We start from the raw sequence: 15,000 nt of genomic DNA, 5'->3' as shown, positions 1-15,000 counted from the left end.
ACATAGTTGAATGTGCTGACAACAAAATCACACAAAAATGATCAATGAAATCAAATTTATCAACCCATGGAGGTCTGGATTTGGAGTCACCCTCAAAATTAAAGTGGAAAACCACACTACAGGCTGATCCAACTTTGATGTAATGTCCTTAAAACAAGTCAAAATGAGGCTCAGTAGTGTGTGTGGCCTCCACGTGCCTGTATGACCTCCCTACAACGCCTGGGCATGCTCCTGATGAGGTGGCGGATGGTCTCCTGAGGGATCTCCTCCCAGACCTGGACTAAAGCATCCACCAACTCCTGGACAGTCTGTGGTGCAACGTGGCGTTGGTGGATGGAGCGAGACATGATGTCCCAGATGTGCTCAATTGGATTCAGGTCTGGGGAACGGGCGGGCCAGTCCATAGCATCAATGCCTTCCTCTTGCAGGAACTGCTGACACACTCCAGCCACATGAGGTCTAGCAATGTCTTGCATTAGGAGGAACCCAGGGCCAACCGCACCAGCATATGGTCTCACAAGGGGTCTGAGGATCTCATCTCGGTACCTAATGGCAGTCAGGCTACCTCTGGCGAGCACATGGAGGGCTGTGCGGCCCCCCAAAGAAATGCCACCCCACACCATGACTGACCCACCGCCAAACCGGTCATGCTGGAGGATGTTGCAGGCAGCAGAACGTTCTCCACAGCGTCTCCAGACTCTGTCACGTCTGTCACATGTGCTCAGTGTGAACCTGCTTTCATCTGTGAAGAGCACAGGGCGCCAGTGGCGAATTTGCCAATCTTGGTGTTCTCTGGCAAATGCCAAACGTCCTGCACAGTGTTGGGCTGTAAGCACAACTCCCACCTGTGGACGTCGGGCCCTCATACCACCCTCATGGAGTCTGTTTCTGACCGTTTGAGCAGACACATGCACATTTGTGGCCTGCTGGAGGTCATTTTGCAGGGCTCTGGCAGTGCTCCTCCTGCTCCTCCTTGCACAAAGGCGGAGGTAGCAGTCCTGCTGCTGGGTTGTTGCCCTCCTACGGCCTCCTCCACGTCTCCTGATGTACTGGCCTGTCTCCTGGTAGCGCCTCCATGCTCTGGACACTACGCTGACAGATACAGCAAACCTTCTTGCCACAGCTCGCATTGATGTGCCATCCTGGATGAGCTGCACTACCTGAGCCACTTGTGTGGGTTGTAGACTCCGTCTCATGCTACCACTAGAGTGAAAGCACCGCCAGCATTCAAAAGTGACCAAAACATCAGCCAGGAAGCATAGGAACTGAGAAGTGGTCTGTGGTCACCACCTGCAAAACCAGTCCTTTATTGGGGGTGTCTTGCTAATTGCCTATAATTTCCACCTGTTGTCTATTCCATTTGCACAACAGCATGTGAAATGTATTGTCAATCAGTGTTGCTTCCTAAGTGGACAGTTTGATTTCACAGAAGTGTGATTGACTTGGAGTTACATTGTGTTCCCTTTATTTTTTTGAGCAGTGTACATCACTACTACACTGACAGAGGACAGAGTAGACTAAGTTTCACTAGTTATTGTTCTAGAGCTAACTACTTTGGTGTTCTAGAGCTAACTACTTTGGTGTTCTAGAGCTAACTACTTTGGTGTTCTAGAGCTAACTACTTTGGTGTTCTAGAGCTAACTACTTTAGTGTTCTAGAGCTAACTACTTTAGTGTTCTAGAGCTAACTACTTTGGTGTTCTAGAGCTAACTACTTTGGTGTTCTAGAGCTAACTACTTTAGTGTTCTAGAGCTAACTACTTTAGTGTTCTAGAGCTAACTACTTTAGTGTTCTAGAGCTAACTACTTTAGTGTTCTAGAGCTAACTACTTTAGTGTTCTAGTTCTAGAGCAAACTATTTTGGTGTTCTAGAGCTAACTACTTTAGTGTTCTAGAGCTAACTACTTTAGTGTTCTAGAGCTAACTACTTTAGTGTTCTAGAGCTAACTACTTTAGTGTTCTAGAGCTAACTACTTTAGTGTTCTAGTTCTAGAGCAAACTACTTTAGTGTTGTAGTTCTAGAGATAAGTACTTTAGTGTTCTAGAGCAGTGTTCATTTCGTCAACAATAACTATGATGAAAAATACTCATCAACGACCTATTTTTCCTGACTAAAACTATCAAGTTAATGAGATGTGATGCCCTGGACAGAAACGACAACTATTAGAAATTACTTTTCATTTTAGTCGACGAAAACGTGCCGATAATTCCATGTGAGACTAATGGACATTTTATTTGACATGAAGCTCCTTTTAATCTGTTTTGTCCAATCAGAAGCGTGCATGCATGCAGAATATTTAATGCAATCCTCTCATTGGCAGAACTGACATCTTTCAGATGCACGGTCTGGTTTAGCTGATCTGCCCGGCTACTCTCCCACACAGCTCCCAGGTGGTCACTATAGTCACGGTCTGGTTTAGCTGATCTGCCCGGCTACTCTCCCACACAGCTCCCAGGCGGTCACTATAGTCACGGTCTGGTTTAGCTGATCTGCCCGGCTACTCTCCCACACAGCTCCCAGGCGGTCACTATAGTCACGGTCTGGTTTAGCTGATCTGCCCGGCTCTCCCACACAGCTCCCAGGTGGTCACTATAGTCACGGTCTGGTTTAGCTGATCTGCCCGGCTACTCTCCCACACAGCTCCCAGGCGGTCACTATAGTCACGGTCTGGTTTAGCTGATCTGCCCGGCTACTCTCCCACACAGCTCCCAGGCGGTCACTATAGTCACGGTCTGGTTTAGCTGATCTGCCCGGCTACTCTCCCACACAGCTCCCAGGCGGTCACTATAGTCACGGTCTGGTTTAGCTGATCTGCCCGGCTCTCCCACACAGCTCCCAGGCGGTCACTATAGTCACGGTCTGGTTTAGCTGATCTGCCCGGCTACTCTCCCACACAGCTCCCAGGCGGTCACTATAGTCACGGTCTGGTTTAGCTGATCTGCCCGGCTCTCCCACACAGCTCCCAGGCGGTCACTATAGTCACGGTCTGGTTTAGCTGATCTGCCCGGCTCTCCCACACAGCTCCCAGGCGGTCACTATAGTCACGGTCTGGTTTAGCTGATCTGCCCGGCTACTCTCCCACACAGCTCCCAGGCGGTCACTATAGTCACGGTCTGGTTTAGCTGATCTGCCCGGCTCTCCCACACAGCTCCCAGGCGGTCACTATAGTCACGGTCTGGTTTAGCTGATCTGCCCGGCTCTCCCACACAGCTCCCAGGCGGTCACTATAGTCACGGTCTGGTTTAGCTGATCTGCCCGGCTCTCCCACACAGCTCCCAGGCGGTCACTATAGTCACGGTCTGGTTTAGCTGATCTGCCCGGCTACTCTCCCACACAGCTCCCAGGCGGTCACTATAGTCACGGTCTGGTTTAGCTGATCTGCCCGGCTCTCCCACACAGCTCCCAGGCGGTCACTATAGTCACGGTCTGGTTTAGCTGATCTGCCCGGCTCTCCCACACAGCTCCCAGGCGGTCACTATAGTCACGGTCTGGTTTAGCTGATCTGCCCGGCTACTCTCCCACACAGCTCCCAGGTGGTCACTATAGTCACGGTCTGGTTTAGCTGATCTGCCCGGCTGCTCTCCCACACAGCTCCCAGGCGGTCACTATAGTCACGGTCTGGTTTAGCTGATCTGCCCGGCTACTCTCCCACACAGCTCCCAGGCGGTCACTATAGTCCCTCGTCAGTCCTTTTGAACTGACGCGAAGCCAGGACACTTGACGCTTGGAACTAAACCTGAACTAGAAACAATCACGTTTACTCTCTCTTACTTTCATACAGGCTATTTTAGCTTTGATCACATGAGAAACTCTATTTTCCCATGGTGCATTGTTATTCATTCATCTGTGTTGCAGCTCTCGCGCCGCAGTCCGCAAATGCGAGTTATGGTTACTTTCTTCCTATGGGGAAAAACAAATGCTATTTGTTGAATATTAGGAGTACAGTGATACTTCTGGCATGTTTGGAAAGCTCAAATTCTACCCTTTTCAAGGAAACCACTGAGGAAATCAGAGCTATAAATTGTTTAACCTGTAGCCAAGGCTTTATAGCCTATATGGTTAATTATGGCTGCCATTGGTTACAACCTGCCACAATATCAATGTTGCCAGTTAAGGTATAGGAGGGGACAGTAGTCCTAGCTGGACAAGACTATCTGAATGGGACATGATGGAAGTTAGAGGTATGATGGAAGTTGGAGGTATGATGGAAGTTGGAGGTATGATGGAAGTTGGAGGTATGATGGAAGTTGGAGGTATGATGGAAGTTGGAGGTATGATGGAAGTTGGAGGTATGATGGAAGTTGGAGGTATGATGGACGTTAGAGGTATAATGGAAGTTGGAGGTATGATGGAAGTTAGAGGTATGATGGAAGTTGGAGGTATGATGGAAGTTGGAGGTATGATGGAAGTTAGAGGTATGATGGAAGAAGTTAGAGGTATGATGGAAGTTAGAGGTATGATGGAAGTTAGAGGTATGATGGAAGTTGGAGGTATGATGGAAGTTAGAGGTATGATGGAAGTTAGAGGTATGATGGAAGTTGGAGGTATGATGGAAGTTAGAGGTATGATGGAAGAAGTTAGAGGTATGATGGAAGTTAGAGGTATGATGGACGTTAGAGGTATGATGGAAGTTAGAGGTATGATGGAAGTTAGAGGTATGATGGAAGTTGGAGGTATGATGGAAGTTGGAGGTATGATGGAAGTTGGAGGTATGATGGAAGTTGGAGGTATGATGGAAGTTAGAGGTATGATGGAAGAAGTTAGAGGTATGATGGAAGTTAGAGGTATGATGGAAGTTAGAGGTATGATGGAAGTTAGAGGTATGATGGAAGTTGGAGGTATGATGGAAGTTAGAGGTATGATGGAAGAAGTTAGAGGTATGATGGAAGTTAGAGGTATGATGGAAGTTGGAGGTATGATGGAAGTTGGAGGTATGATGGAAGAAGTTAGAGGTATGATGGAAGTTAGAGGTATGATGGAAGTTAGAGGTATGATGGAAGTTGGAGGTATGATGGAAGTTGGAGGTATGATGGAAGTTAGAGGTATGATGGAAGTTGGAGGTATGATGGAAGTTAGCGGTATGATGGAAGTTAGAGGTATGATGGAAGTTGGAGGTATGATGGAAGTTGGAGGTATGATGGAAGTTGGAGGTATGATGGAAGTTAGAGGTATGATGGAAGTTAGAGGTATGATGGAAGTTGGAGGTATGATGGAAGTTAGCGGTATGATGGAAGTTAGAGGTATGATGGAAGTTGGAGGTATGATGGAAGAAGTTAGAGGTATGATGGAAGTTGGAGGTATGATGGAAGAAGTTAGAGGTATGATGGAAGTTAGAGGTATGATGGAAGTTGGAGGTATGATGGAAGTTGGAGGTATGATGGAAGTTAGAGGTATGATGGAAGTTGGAGGTATGATGGAAGAAGTTAGAGGTATGATGGAAGTTAGAGGTATGATGGAAGTTAGAGGTATGATGGAAGTTAGAGGTATGATGGAAGTTGGAGGTATGATGGAAGTTGGAGGTATGATGGACGTTAGAGGTATGATGGAAGTTAGTTCTAGTATTATAGTTCTAGAGTAGAATAAGGTTATAGTGTTCTAGATCTAGAGCAAAGTAGAGTTCTAGTGTTGTAGATGTAGAGTAGAATAGAATAGAGTTGTAGTGTTCTAGTTCTAGAGCAGAGTAGAGTCCTAGTGATGTAGTTCTAAACCAGGTAGAGTTGTAGTGTTCTAGTTCTAGAGCAGAGTATTGTTCTGGGGCTCTATTTTTGGCTAGTGCAAACGTTAGTTTGCAATTTCATCATGTAAAAACTGGCGCACTGCTATTTTCCTGCTCTAACGCCAGGTTCGGCAGTTTACCTGTCAGCTCGCTTGCACTGAGGTGGGTGGGGTGGCAATATTTGAGGTGTGTCCTTAAAAACAAGAGCAACAGTGATAATTTCATGAAGTTTTAACGGGAAGTTTTAAGACCCACAAAAAGCAGGTCTTAACTGTAACCCAGTTGATAATGGCATGTATTTTGAGAGTGGAAGCGCAGCCTATCCAGCCATGACGCACAGTGCCCATGGAAGGAGAAATGTGCCTTTTGTGCCGATGAATCTCGTATTTAGAAACATACAAAACATATTTGGTTTCCTGCCATATGGTTTAATTGGATTAAGGGGTTTTAAACGGTCTACTGAGAGCGCTTTGACATATTTTGGAGGCTTTTGCCCTCAGGCTGTTTCATTATTCACAAATCGCATCCCTGCATTTCACTTTGCTCAAGTATGCTTCCATCCCCCATTTTAAAAAGAGCGCCCCTGGTCCCTGGTCCAAACTCAGTCCTTCTATAATGCCAACGGAGGACTGTTTTGAGGCACCGCTCCAACTGACCGGAGCCTAGTGTGGTGTATAGTGGGAATGTTAAGTAAGGCCTACGTGTGCACACAGTGCCATGGAACGACAAAAGCCATTTATGACATCATGCTTCTATTTAGAAATACCGTTTTTGGTTTACAAAACAAATGGATTGATTTTAGTTTAATTTGACCAACAACAAAAAAAAAGAACGAACTTATTAGAATGAGTCTCCGTCCACGGGTTGATGGTGAGAACGCAGGCTACATGGCTCGGACGCAATGCTCCTTCTGGAGAAGTTCAGATATGATCTGTTAAGACGGTTCCATGATGTTTTCTAAAACATTCCAGAGCAGTATAACGCTGAGTGTTCCCCCTTTCCCTTTCTAGTGGATCTATGTCCAGCTCCTGTTAAACGTCTGGATGTGTGTAAAACCCTCCATAGTCTAAGTTGCCTTGTCTGTATTATTATATTATTATATTATATTATTATAATATTATTATATTATTATTGTATTATTATTATTATATTATTATATTATTATATTATTATATTATTATATTATTATTATATTGTTATTATTATTATATTATTATTATTATATTATTATTATTATTATTATTATTATATTATTATTATATTATTATATTATTATTATATTATTATTATATTATAATTATATTATTATTATTTTATTATATTATTATTATATTATAATTATATTATTATTATACGCCCACGGGGAGCAGACATAGCCTATTTAAAATAAGGTGTTGTTTTGTTTTTATTAGAATTGTATAAGAATCATACAGTCTTTTTAGGCCTCATCAGTAGCCTAGTGAACTGAATCTTGTTTATTCACTACGTTAGGCATGACCAGTAGGACCTAGCCCCTATATCAGTGTGAATGCTATAGCCTACAGTATGTTTAATGTCCAGACTCCACTGTCCAGTAGGACCTAGCCCCTATATCAGTGGGAATGCTATAGCCTACAGTATGTTTAATGTCCAGACTCCACTGTCCAGTAGGACCTAGCCCCTATATCAGTGTGAAAGCTATAGCCTACAGTATGTTTAATGTCCAGACTCCACTGTCCAGTAGGACCTAGCCCCTATATCAGTGGGAATGCTATAGCCTACAGTATGTTTAATGTCCAGACTCCACTGTCCAGTAGGACCTAGCCCCTATATCAGTGTGAATGCTATAGCCTACAGTATGTTTAATGTCCAGACTCCACTGTCCAGTAGGACCTAGCCCCTATATCAGTGGGAATGCTATAGCCTACAGTATGTTTAATGTCCAGACTCCACTGTCCAGTAGGACCTAGCCCCTATATCAGTGGGAATGCTATAGCCTACAGTATGTTTAACAATGGATTTACCTTTTGAAGCAAACATTTTCTACATATTTAGCAAATACGGGCAGGCTATTTAACGAACTAGGCTATAACGGACTAACATTCGAATTGGAGTTGAAGACGACGCAATACATAAAAAATACTGTACATACACAACTTGAAGCAACCCCATATTTAGCCATGGAACACGTTCTGATTGGTCAGTGAGGGGCCAAGCCTCGACACATCCACAGCGTGTTTATTCATCCAAACCCTTTCGCGCCACCTCCAGCTACAGCGCCCATAATTCAGGTTTATGAAAATAGCAGAAATATTTCAGACACTCCTCCGAACCTATACCGTTACCGCCAGCGCTAAGATTTACCATCGAGTTAGGTTTGTTAAACTAGACCCCCTATTGTTCTAGTTCCAGAGTAGAGTACAGTTCTACTGTTGTAGTTCTAGAGCAGGGTTCTAGTGTTGTAGTTCTAGAGCAGGGTTCTAGTGTTGTAGTTCTAGAGCAGGGTTCAAGTGTTGTAGTTCTAGAGCAGGGTTCTAGTGTTGTAGTTCTAGAGCAGGGTTCTAGTGTTGTAGTTCTAGAGCAGGGTTCTAGTGTTGTAGTTCTAGAGCAGGGTTCTAGTGTTGTAGTTCTAGAGCAGGGTTCTAGAGTTGTAGTTCTAGAGCAGGGTTCTAGTGTTGTAGTTCTAGAGCAGGGTTCTAGTGTTGTAGTTCTAGAGCAGGGTTCTAGTGTTGTAGTTCTAGAGCAGGGTTCTAGAGTTGTAGTTCTAGAGCAGGGTTCTAGTGTTGTAGTTCTAGAGCAGGGTTCTAGTGTTGTAGTTCTAGAGCAGGGTTCTAGAGTTCCAGCTCACCAGTGATGATGCCGTTCTTGTCTTTAGGCTCCGCCCAGCTCACCCTCAGAGACGTGTCCAGGATCTCAGTGAAGCTCAAGTGACCCACCGGACCTGGTGCTGTACACAAACACACAAACACACACACACACACACACACAATCAATCCTCACTACCTGTCATTTGCTTCACTGCTATTCAGTTGCAATGACACCATGACTATAATCATATGTGCATTGAATACACTCTCACACACACACACACACACACACACACACACACACACACACACACACACACACACAAATTCCATCCACACCTATCTAACCACTCTCCCTGTAGAGATCATGCCATTCATCTGAGACATATTCAGTAATACAGTGCACAGACAGTGATCATCAAACAAGAATTACACCCACCGTTAACCCTGCTACACGCCCTACACCCAATCAATATCTATTGTGCATGTGTTTGTGTTAGCTCTAATACCCCAATCCCAGAGAGGGCAAGGGAGAAGGGGGAGAGAGAAGGGGATAGAGAGGGAGAGAGAAGTGGGTAGAGAGGGAGAGAGGAGAGGAGAGAGAAGGGGGAGAGAGGGAGAGAGAAGAGGGTAGAGAGGGAGAGAGAAGGGGTAGAGAGGGAGAGAGAAGAGGAGAGAGAGGGAGAGAGAAGGGGTAGAGACGGAGAGAGAAGGGGGAGAGAGGGAGAGAGAAGAGGAGAGAGAGGGAGAGAGAAGAGGAGAGAGAGGGAGAGAGAAGAGGAGAGAGAGGGAGAGAGAAGGGGTAGAGACGGAGAGAGAAGGGGGAGAGAGGGAGAGAGAAGAGGAGAGAGAGGGAGAGAGAAGGGGGAGAGAGGGAGAGAGAAGAGGAGAGAGAGGGAGAGAGAAGAGGAGAGAGAGGGAGAGAGAAGGGGTAGAGACGGAGAGAGAAGGGGGAGAGAGGGAGAGAGAAGAGGAGAGAGAGGGAGAGAGAAGGGGGAGAGAGGAGGGGTAGAGAGGGAGAGAGAAGGGGAGAGGGAGAGAGAAGGGGGAGAGAGGGAGAGAGAAGGGGAGAGAGGGAGAGAGAAGGGGGAGAGAGGGAGAGCGAAGAGGAGAGAGAGGGAGAGAGAAGGGGGAGAGAGGGAGAGAGAAGAGGAGAGAGAGGGAGAGAAGAGGAGAGAGGGAGACAGAAGAGGGTAGAGAGGGAGAGAGAAGGGGGAGAGAGGGAGAGAGAAGGGGGAGAGAGGAAGAGAGAAGGGGGAGAGAGGGAGAGAGAAGGGGGAGAGAGGGAGAGAGAAGGGGTAGAGACGGAGAGAGAGAGCGAGAGAGAGGGAGAGAGAAGAGGAGAGAGAAAGAGAGAGAAGAGGAGAGAGAGGGAGAGAGAAGGGGGAGAGAGGGAGAGAGAGAGGGGGAGAGAGGGAGAGAGAAGAGGAGAGAGAGGGAGAGAGAAGGGGGATAGAGGGAGAGAGAAGGGGGAGAGAGGGAGAGAGAAGGGGGAGAGAGGGAGAGCGAAGGGGAGTGAGAGGGAGAGAAAGAGAGAGGAGAGAGAGAAGAGGGGGGATAGAGGGAGAGAGAGAGTCAGGAAGAGAATCAGCCAGTGTGTCTAGGTAACATAGTTAGGTATTACTCTGAGAGCTCCAGACCATTTTAGCATGAGACAAAGCAGCAGGAAATAGTCTATACACTTTATCACTGTTCTAGGGAGAGGCTGTGTGTGTGTGTGCATGTGTGTTTGTGTTTGTGTGTGTGTACGTACTGTCTTCGTGTGTCTGTAGCAGTATGGGATGGCTCTTGGGTCCGTCGCCGGGCGTGGTGAAGCAGAGGGCGGAGCCTAGATACCAGGTGAACTTCCTGAGTCCAACAACCAATCCGGTGAGGCGGGAGCCAGGGTAGTCGGGGGTGATGGTCACCACGGTTAGAGCCTCGGGGGAGTGCTCCGGCCAGACTAGCAACTGAAGGAGAGAGAGGCGAAGAGAGACGGGTGAGAGGAGAGAGGGGAGGAGAGAGGGATGAGGAGAGAGAGAGAGAGGGGAGGAGAGATGAGTGAGGGGAGGAGAGCAGGGAGAGAGGGGAGGAGAGAGGGGAGAGGGGAGAAAGAGAGGAGGGAGATGTTTCAGAAAAACATGAACACACACATCCTGAACAATGTGTAATCCAGAAACCATCAGACACACTAACCCTAACCCTGGGCTAACCCTAACCCTGGGCTAACCCTAACCCTGGGCTAACACTAACCCTGGGCTAACCCTAACCCTGGGCTAACCCTAACCCTAAATGAACCTTAACCCTAACCCTGGGCTAACCCTAACCGTTACCCTGGGTTAACCCTAACCCTGGGCTAACCCTAACCCTGGGCTAACCTTAACCCTAACCCTGGGCTAACCTTAACCCTAACCCTGGGCTAACCCTAACCCTGGGCTAACCCTAACCCTGGGCTAACCTTAACCCTAACCCTGGGCTAACCTTAACCCTAACCCTGGGCTAACCTTAACCCTAACCCTGGGCTAACCTTAACCCTGGGCTAACCTTAACCCTAACCCTGGGCTAACCTTAACCCTAACCCTGGGCTAACCTTAACCCTAACCCTGGGCTAACCTTAACCCTAACCCTGGGCTAACCCTAACCGTTACCCTGGGTTAACCCTAACCCTGGGCTAACCCTAACCCTGGGCTAACCTTAACCCTAACCCTGGGCTAACCTTAACCCTAACCCTGGGCTAACCCTAACCCTGGGCTAACCCTAACCCTGGGCTAACCCTAACCCTGGATTAACCCGTGGTCCTCTGTAGCTCAATTGGTAGAGCATGGCGCTTGTAACGCCAGGGTAGTGGGTTCGATCCCTGGGACCACCCATACGTAAAAATGTATGCACACATGACTGTAAGTCGCTTTGGATAAAAGCATCTGCTAAATGGCATATTATATATTATTATTCTAACCCTGGGCTAACCCTAACCCTGGGCTAACCCTAACCCTGGGCGATATCTTCTCTGTTATTGGTCCGTGTCATGTCAGTGGGAGGGGAGTACGGTTGTGTTTGTTTCCGCCCCACTAGAAGAGATAACATCCCTGACAGTATTTTATCTCAAAACATGTCCTGCTACTGATACCAGACAATACAGCCACCATGCAGGCAGTAAGAGGAGATCCTTTGTCATGTCAATATCAGACAATACAGCCACCATGCAGGCTGTAAGAGCAGATCCTTTGTCATGTCAATACCAGACAATACAGCCACCATGCAGGCAGTAAGAGCAGATCCTTTGTCATGTCAATACCAGACAATACAGCCACCATGCAGGCAGTAAGAGCAGATCCTTTGTCATGTCAATATCAGACAATACAGCCACCATGCAGGCTGTAAGAGCAGATCCTTTGTCATGTCAATACCAGACAATACAGCCACCATGCAGGCTGTAAGAGCAGATCCTTTGTCATGTCAATACCAGACAATACAGCCACCATGCAGGCAGTAAGAGAGGATCCTTTGTCATGTCAATACCAGACAATACAGCCACCATGCAGGCTGTAAGAGCAGATCCTTTGTCATGTCAACACCAGACAATACAGCCACCATGCAGGCAGTAAGAGCAGATCCTTTGTCATGTCAATATCAGACATACAGCCACCATGCAGGCAGTAAGAGCAGATCCTTTGTCATGTCAATACCAGACAATACAGCCACCATGCAGGCTGTAAGAGCAGATCCTTTGTCATGTCAATACCAGACAATACAGCCACCATGCAGGCAGTAAGAGCAGATCCTTTGTCATGTCAATACCAGACAATACAGCCACCATGCAGGCAGTAAGAGCAGATCCTTTGTCATGTCAATATCAGACAATACAGCCACCATGCAGGCTGTAAGAGCAGATCCTTTGTCATGTCAATACCAGACAATACAGCCACCATGCAGGCTGTAAGAGCAGATCCTTTGTCATGTCAATACCAGACAATACAGCCACCATGCAGGCAGTAAGAGAGGATCCTTTGTCATGTCAATACCAGACAATACAGCCACCATGCAGGCTGTAAGAGCAGATCCTTTGTCATGTCAATACCAGACAATACAGCCACCATGCAGGCAGTAAGAGCAGATCCTTTGTCATGTCAATATCAGACAATACAGCCACCATGCAGGCTGTAAGAGCAGATCCTTTGTCATGTCAATACCAGACAATACAGCCACCATGCAGGCAGTAAGAGCAGATCCTTTGTCATGTCAATACCAGACAATACAGCCACCATGCAGGCTGTAAGAGCAGATCCTTTGTCATGTCAATATCAGACAATACAGCCACCATGCAGGCAGTAAGAGAAGATCCTTTGTCATGTCAATACCAGACAATACAGCCACCATGCAGGCAGTAAGAGCAGATCCTTTGTCATGTCAATACCAGACAATACAGCCACCATGCAGGCAGTAAGAGCAGATCCTTTGTCATGTCAATACCAGACAATACAGCCACCATGCAGGCAGTAAGAGCAGATCCTTTGTCATGTCAATCAGGTTCAGAAAAAGAGAATAAATCACCAGATACTAAACCATAATACTCTGTCTGCCTGTCTAACTAGCTGTCCCCTCTCCCTCCCCCTCCATCTCTCCCTCCCCCTCCATCTCTGCCTCTCCCTCCCTCTCTCCCTCCACCTCCACCTCCCTCTCTCCTTCTGCCTCTACCTCTCCCTTTCTCTCTCTCTCCATCTCTCTCTCTGACTCATTTAACCTGGTGCTGACCCCTCCTCCGGCCTGGCCACAGGTTTCCACGGTTACGTGGGTCGGGCCACAGCAACAGTTGTCTGCGGTAAATGGGAGTGATGCAGTGCACATGGAGCTGACCTCTGGTCCAATACATTTCAGCCAGAGTTAAACTACACTGTGTGTTTCTGAGTGAAGTAAGAAAAGAGGTTTACTCAACTTACTCAATTTCACTCTCTCTCTCACACACACACACACACACACACTCACACAGACACGCACGCACGCACGCACACACACAGTCAGTTAATAATAGAGGATGAATAATGAACAGATAGAGAGGAGGGAAGAGAGTAAAAATAAGATTACGGATTGACTGTTCCCTACCTTGTATCCCCGGTTGATTGACTGTTCCCTACCTTGTATCCCCGGTTGATTGACTGTTCCCTACCTTGTATCCCTGGTTGATTGACTGTTCCCTACCTTGTATCCCCGGTTGATTGACTGTTCCCTACCTTGTATCCCCGGTTGATTGACTGTTCCCTACCTTGTATCCCTGGTTGATTGACTGTTCCCTACCTTGTATCCCCGGTTGATTTACTGTTCCCTACCTTGTATCCCCGGTTGATTGACTGTTCCCTACCTTGTATCCCCGGTTGATTGACTGTTCCCTACCTTGTATCCCCGGTTGATTGACTGTTCCCTACCTTGTATCCCTGGTTGATTGACTGTTCCCTACCTTGTATCCCTGGTTGATTGACTGTTCCCTACCTTGTATCCCTGGTTGATTGACTGTTCCCTACCTTGTATCCCTGGTTGATTGACTGTTCCCTACCTTGTATCCCTGGTTGATTGACTGTTCCCTACCTTGTATCCCTGGTTGATTGAATGTTCCCTACCTTGTATCCCTGGTTGATTGACTGTTCCCTACCTTGTATCCCTGGTTGATTGACTGTTCCCTACCTTGTATCCCTGGTTGATTGACTGTTCCCTACCTTGTATCCCTGGTTGATTGACTGTTCCCTACCTTGTATCCCTGGTTGATTGACTGTTCCCTACCTTGTATCCCTGGTTGATTGACTGTTCCCTACCTTGTATCCCTGGTTGATTGACTGTTCCCTACCTTGTATCCCTGGTTGATTGACTGTTCCCTACCTTGTATCCCCGGTTGATTGACTGTTCCCTACCTTGTATCCCTGGTTGATTGACTGTTCCCTACCTTGTATCCCTGGTTGATTGACTGTTCCCTACCTTGTATCCCCGGTTGATTGACTGTTCCCTACCTTGTATCCCCGGTTGATTGACTGTTCCCTACCTTGTATCCCCGGTTGATTGACTGTTCCCTACCTTGTATCCCTGGTTGATTGACTGTTCCCTACCTTGTATCCCCGGTTGATTGACTGTTCCCTACCTTGTATCCCCGGTTGATTGACTGTTCCCTACCTTGTATCCCTGGTTGATTGACTGTTCCCAACCTTGTATCCCCGGTTGATTTACTGTTCCCTACCTTGTATCCCCGGTTGATTGACTGTTCCCTACCTTGTATCCCCGGTTGATTGACTGTTCCCTACCTTGTATCCCCGGTTGATTGACTGTTCCCTACCTTGTATCCCTGGTTGATTGACTGTTCCCTACCTTGTATCCCTGGTTGATTGACTGTTCCCTACCTTGTATCCCTGGTTGATTGACTGTTCCCTACCTTGTATCCCTGGTTGATTGACTGTTCCCTACCTTGTATCCCTGGTTGATTGACTGTTCCCTACCTTGTATCCCTGGTTGATTGAATGTTCCATACCTTGTATCCCT

General features: G+C 47.0%; 1 pseudogene across 1 annotated transcript in view; it reads right to left on the bottom strand.

The window, feature by feature from the left end:
- Window positions 1-15,000, bottom strand: part of LOC311115328 (protein sidekick-1-like) — a 40,315-nt pseudogene that overhangs the window by 21,811 nt on the left and 3,504 nt on the right. Inside the window, exons 4-5 of the transcript in view lie at window positions 10,256-10,451; window positions 8,544-8,642 (exon numbers count right to left, since the gene is read on the bottom strand). The product of the transcript in view is annotated as a protein sidekick-1-like (transcript). The remainder of the gene's footprint in view (window positions 1-8,543; window positions 8,643-10,255; window positions 10,452-15,000) is intronic.

Source organism: Coregonus lavaretus (assembly GCF_964263955.1).
Source record: "Coregonus lavaretus genome assembly, contig: HAP1_SCAFFOLD_5258, whole genome shotgun sequence".
NCBI lineage: Eukaryota > Metazoa > Chordata > Actinopteri > Salmoniformes > Salmonidae > Coregonus > Coregonus lavaretus.
Note: the sequence above shows the minus strand (reverse complement) of the source record. Positions and strands in the feature narration are given on the sequence as shown.